Genomic DNA, 6,619 nt, shown 5'->3' with positions numbered 1-6,619 from the left:
GAAGGTTGGTGGTTCGATCCCAACTCCTCCCTAGAACCTAAAAAATAACATTAAAGGAGGAGCAGTCATTTCATCTGTAATTGTAACTGGGGAGGAACTAAGATTATGAATATTCAGGACTGGATTGGATTAAAATCACTTTTAACTATGTTTTTTAATACACTGATGAGCCATAATAAAATAGCTTATTCAAAGATTTGTTACTACTTGCACTATTGTTACCTTCCTTCCTGCCTGCCTGCATTGGTGTCCAAAAATATTTTTAATGACACCATGGTGTCTGTGGGGACTGTGGTTAGACTGCTCTTGTTTGCAATTACTGGTAATCTAAGTTACCATCACCACGTGATACTCACAGCAACATGCAACAGATGAAGCTTGTTCAGTCCCTCAGTTAAATTTGCAGATATGAAGCAGGAGCGCGCACACACACACACAAATAGAATTCCTCAGGGACCACACATGACGCTTGGTGTTAAAGCTGTTAGCCATGGTCTTTGCTGAACTCCATTCCCGAAATGCCTCCTAGTTGTAACTTGAACTCGTTGAGGAACACATGGGATGAGTCCAGCCACTCTCTCTCCATCTCTCCCCTGTCTGACTCTATTTTATCATACTGTGCTACTTTAAAACAACTCAGCTCACCACGGCTGTATGCAATGTTCCTGCACGTGCCCTCCCACAGCCCTGAGTAGACGGCTCTTAGCTGTGAGCTAATGGTGGGTTCATGTATATGCAAGGGCAGTCTCCACAAATGTCAGGAGTTAAAACAAGTATATATTTTTACAAAATCTGCCAATAGTTTAGTAAATTTCCTAAAATGGCTTAATGGCCCTAAATGTTGTGACGATTGTTAGCGATTAAACTGACAGCAGAGACTTTTCCTTTTTAAATGATAACATTGGAACAATCATTTGTAAACTGTTAGTGACAGCTTTGACAATGACTACCAAGGTAAGGTCACGTTTGTATTGCATTTCATTTTGCAATGAAGTTTATAGTTTTTAACCAGCTTTGTGTATGTGGTGGAGAGAACCCTCCTGTTGTGGTAATGGCCTTTCAAGTAATAAGTGGATTTTATATATTCAGAGTAATTTTTAAGCCAGTATAAAATTAGTAAAAACTGATCAAAAATACTTCATCCCCATAACATTATCACCTGTTACTGTAAACAGTTTGACATCAAATTCTGCACTACTATGACTGATTACTGTAAAAACGCTGTTACATGAAGAATGTAAAACAAGGCAAAAATAATGCTAAGCTAGCTCAGTTTCCTGTCTTTGCTAGCTACCATTGACATAATCAGTAATGTAACAGCAATATTGCAGCAACCTAGACGTGTTCTAATTAAATGTGTAGTGTCTTGTTAAGATTTCTTCCCCACACCATTATTGTTGTTTATTTTATATAATATAAAAGGTTTTATTTATTTATTTGTCTTTTTAAAAGTCATATTAATCATTACATTTTGAGAGACATACACATTACATATAAATAAACATGTTTAAATTACATTCTAAGTATGGTGTTTAATAGGACTAAATATACTATTGTTACAAGTACTAAATACTAATGTGGCCTGTTGTAGAAAGCAACAACATGTCAGATTTTAACCACATGATCATGGTGCCTCTTTAGCTAATTGTATTCTCTAATATTTACCAAAGGAAATAAAGGGAGTGTAACTATAACTGCATAGGTAAACAAAAGGGATAAATTGAATGGATTCAATCTACAGCAGGTGAATAGCCCATTATTTAAAATGTGTTGTGTATTTTCTAATACAATATAGATATTTTTATATTTAACTTGAATGCCACAGTCAACACAAATACATGCAAGAGTCTAATTGCTGTTTTGTAATAAACATGTATTATAATACAGGGATTGCATCATTATTTTGACCCATTTTATGTGTTTTTTGTAACTATGTTCATTTTTCATACTGCTTCCTGCCTTGCTCAGTAATAACTACAATATCCTTGCTGCTGTCCATATCTGCTCCATTGTAAATACCGAGGAACCTTTTTTCAGGCAAGATTATGATAAGATTTAATATCACAACATGGCATGAGTCTTTTATTGCCCAGAGGAGTTGCATACAGGCACCAGCAGCAGTATTTTCATTTCATGCAGAGAAGCTCTCGCCTTGATTATCTGTCTCTGACACCTCTATAAATGTCTGCTCTGCTGCAGAGCTGAAAAACCTCCTCCCAGGCTCCCCGTCACTCATACATATTTATACAGCATATGATACAGCAAAGTGGGACTTGCACACACACACACTATAATGATCAGTGTGTAGACAAATGTAATCATTTAGGCTTGTATTCAGAAAATACAAAGGAGTTCTTTGGTAAAACTCAAGCAAATAATACATTTTAGATTTTATATCTTATCTTATATTTTAGTAAGGTAAAATAGCTATATAGGGTAAACTATAAGTTTTGGACTTTTACATTCTGTACGCTGTCTATCTGATCTGCAGAGAATATTATTATAACTATATTGATATGATTGGATTTTAGTGCCTCAAAGTGGTTTAAGTGCCTGTAGAATGAGCATGTGATCCCTGTGGGAGTAGAACAGAGCATGGCTGTTGTCTTATTAAAATCTGTCTGTGATGTAATTAAGAACACATCATTTCTGTTATTTTTATTACACCATGTTGTATTTCCCATCTGTGTCATTAGGACACAGCACCATATGAACTGCTGCTGTGAATTTACCATACCTATATTGGTAAATAATATGGCGACAACATTGCAAACAGATGATATATCCTCTGTTTATTTTTTTTCTATAACCTTTAATAATGGATGCTCATAAGATGGGATGGTTTTACTGTGCAAATGAAATGCTTACATGATCTGGTGTTCAGTTAAGATGTTTCCAAAATATTTTCAAAAAAAGTGATTGAAAATATTTTGCTATCCATCAGAAAAACAATTGAAAGACATGGGACAGGATCTTTTGAGGTGGCTCTCACCTACCTGCTGGCTTGAATCAAAATGGCGCCAACCCAATGGGCTGTAAGGAAAGGGGAGTCTGGCTCCTCATTGTGAGCCCCGGTTGAGGAGCGGCAGCATCAAACCACGTAACATTGGGCATCTGAGAACAAACTAATCCTGTTTGCAATGTTTGTTTGGGAGGGATCTGGGGACAAAAGAGGGGGCTGGGCAGCTTTGCCACTTCAAAACACAAGTGAGTCTTTCCATGCTCTGTGTGTGTGTTTTTGAAACATGTGAATAAATGTATTCATTTATTTATTTTTTCCTACTGTAGTAATTCTGGCTCCCCCCTTCAAAGAAAATTAATAAACTTAGTCAAAAATCTAAGACATAATGATGTTCTAACAATCTCATTAATGATCGTATCTTTAATGAGTGAGTATTTGCATTTTTTAATGCAGGAGTATTTATTAATTAGTATATATGTATGTGAACACCAATATAATAATGAAGTCAAGACTACATTTTTACCAAAATATATTTTCAGTTTTTTCCACATCAAATATTAACAAGACAAGCTTTTCCAGTGGACATCTCTGCATTTGAGTGGAAGAGCCAGTATCATTTTAGACCTGCACACAGTATATACACAGACAGGCACACACATATAAAACCATTTGCCAGTTAATCCATGTATGATTTACACTGCTTAGTCACACACTGACACACGCATGCACACACACACAGACTGGTTAACAGCAGTGTGGAAGGCCTGTATATCAATGCTATGTGTGTTCCCCAGCCATGATAAAACAATGGTGGCCATTTGTGCCACAACTGCTTTGCTGGGCCTCACAGCTCACTTGTTGACAGGCTGTAGACAGAAGGAGGCATGTGGAGAGTTAGTCTGCACCCCCTGTCTGCTCTGTGTGTATGGGGTGCATGTGTATGCACCCAAGTGCAAGTGAAGCGTTTGCTTGTGTGTTTGTGTACACAATCAGTTTGTTGCATGTGTGGATCAACAATGAAGGCAGCTGTATTACTGGGTGTGAAGACAGTGGTTTTGTGTTTCTTGGTTTGTGTTTGACACCAGGCTGCTGAGAAATGGCCAAGACTCAGTCAGTCAGATCCACTAGTAGCTCTACTAATGACGGTCATCCACATTTGATTGCTACAGTTTGATTGATCAGGTTTAAATGTTCAACACAAAGATATAAGATGTTACCCCAAAAACTTTTATGCTTTTTTAAGACTTTTTTTTTTTAAATTTATCTCATGTTATCAAAAGCTTTTAAATAGGCTCTTGTTGGAGTTTTTCTTACATAGTGTATTATAGCACAAAAAAACACATCATAATTTAGAGAAATCCATTTTTGTTCACATTAAAATGTGACTCAATTCATCAAATGTTAAAAGAAGTTTATTAGAATGAATGACTTTTGTTGGTCATGATGTCCTCAATTTTATTTGTTTAATTTATAATTACTGTTTGTAGTCAAATCCAAATGGAAAACTGGTTTGTTTTATGTAACTTGATGTGATAAAAAAAGGTACAGTTGCCCATTGGTACAACCTACTGATATTCTGTTTTCAGGTAGCAACACTGAGCCATGGAGGCAGAGCAAAGTCAGACCATTATTAATTATTATTATTACTGTACAGTTCTTCATCAGCAGGAGGACTGTTTATTACCTTCATTTGCATGTAAATTAAAGCTGTAGCCACAGGCCTGGCTGTGTGGCTACAGTTTGCAGTCCCCCTGCTTCAGGCAGCAGCACACAGTCCATTGCCACACACACACAAACAGTCCTCTGTAATTGGTAGGGGAATGTAATGTGTCTAATTGTTTTGAAATTTGCATCACACTCTGTGATCTCACACAGATGCACACTGTGTGTTTTTATTATGCAATTACGCATGCATGGAATGTAAAAGCAGAAATGGAATGTGAAGAAATGATATCATCCTGTCTCTGTGTTTCTATTGGATAATTACAAAGGGCCCTGCATGTGAAACCAAACCTCCTCCTCTTCCCTATGGATCTGAGGCCAGCAGCAGAGAGTGCAAGAAAACAGGTAGAGGCAAAGATTCAGTCAACCTGTCACAACATTTACCTTTGAATTTGACAAATTGATCTCAGCCTGCTGTTATTTTCCTCTCTTTCTTTTTAAGTGGTGGGAATACTTCTTTGGACAGGCTCCAGAATGATTATAGAAGAGACAAACTCCTGCTATAAGGAAAGTATGAAGCTCGAGATGACAGATGACCTCCTGGCTGCAGGAAATGGTCTGGTTTCATCAAGAAGATGCTCACTCGATAAGTAATTTAGTCCAAAATAATTACACAGTGGACTTGCTGTCAACAGCAACATGGCCCTCAGTTTACCCTTTCCAAATATCTATCTATCTATCTATCTATCTATCTATCTATCTATCTATCTATCTATCTATCTATCTATCTATCTATCTATCTATCTATCTATCTATCTATCCTTAAAAAGAATTGTTAAATTGCTAAATATTATTCCCAGATGGTTACAATCTGGCCCAATCTGTTCATTATTTCACTGAAATACAAATAAAGTTCCTGACGTGACTGGTTAGATGAATAGATAGCTTGAGGAAGCAGGACGATGATATGTTTCAGTTATCTACAGGATCTTTCCCTTATCAGCGCTTTAAAGTAACACCTGCTTATCCCTCTTTTCCTTCAAATATGTGAAAACATGTAGTAAAAGTTCCGATTCAGCAGAACAGAGCCATACTTTTGGATGAAAACCACTGATAAAAGGAAGCTACTTCTTTGTATTTTTGTCACACAAGAAAATAGAGTTTGGATGTGTATTCTAAACCAAAAGGAGGGTGGAGTGCTTTTTTAAGAAAAAAAAACACACACGAAAAAACTAAAAACAAACCAATAAAAAAAACAAAAACAACCTTTTTATGTGTATGGTTAGATTGTTAATTTAAAAATACAATAGGCCCTATGTTATATGTTAGTTTGCAATCCCTATTTGAAAATAGTGTGTTTGTGGTAGAAATGTGATACAAATAATCATTAATACTAAACAGGTAAACGAATGTAGTAATATCATTAATAAACCATGTAAAAAAATGAAGGTGCATAATGGGTGCCCGAGTGCTTGCTGTGTGTGTGTGAAGCTTTCTCCTATCTGAACGAGTCCCAAACACAGTCAGACTCGCTCTCCTGTATTTTTGTTTCAGGCTTGCAGGGCTGGGTGATGAAATGAGTGAACACAGAGAGACGGAGAGGCAATTTCATGCTCTGCAACGCTTTGAACAGCGCTGATAGCGGCGCGCCTCGCAGTGTAAATTCACCTTCTTTCCAAAAGGCTTATGAATATGGATTCAGTTGTCCCACTCACTTGAATCAATGAGCTGAAGACACACACACACACACACACACACACATTAATATTAACTAAATACTCGGTGTCAACAATAAAAAATGTGTCACTGTGCGAGAGTTTTTTCCAATATAAAAGCGTTTATTTGGAAACATGGTTTAAATGTATATAATGTACTCGCCCCCAGTAACATACGCACTGAAAAACCTGCCAAATTAAAATGACGCATAGAGGATCTCAGTGTTCAATTTGTGATTTTTGGTGTATGAATTATAAGCCTTCTGTAAATATCTACTGT

Source organism: Parambassis ranga, chromosome 21, assembly GCF_900634625.1.
Source record: "Parambassis ranga chromosome 21, fParRan2.1, whole genome shotgun sequence".
NCBI classification, from domain to species: Eukaryota; Metazoa; Chordata; class Actinopteri; family Ambassidae; genus Parambassis; species Parambassis ranga.
Note: the sequence above shows the minus strand (reverse complement) of the source record.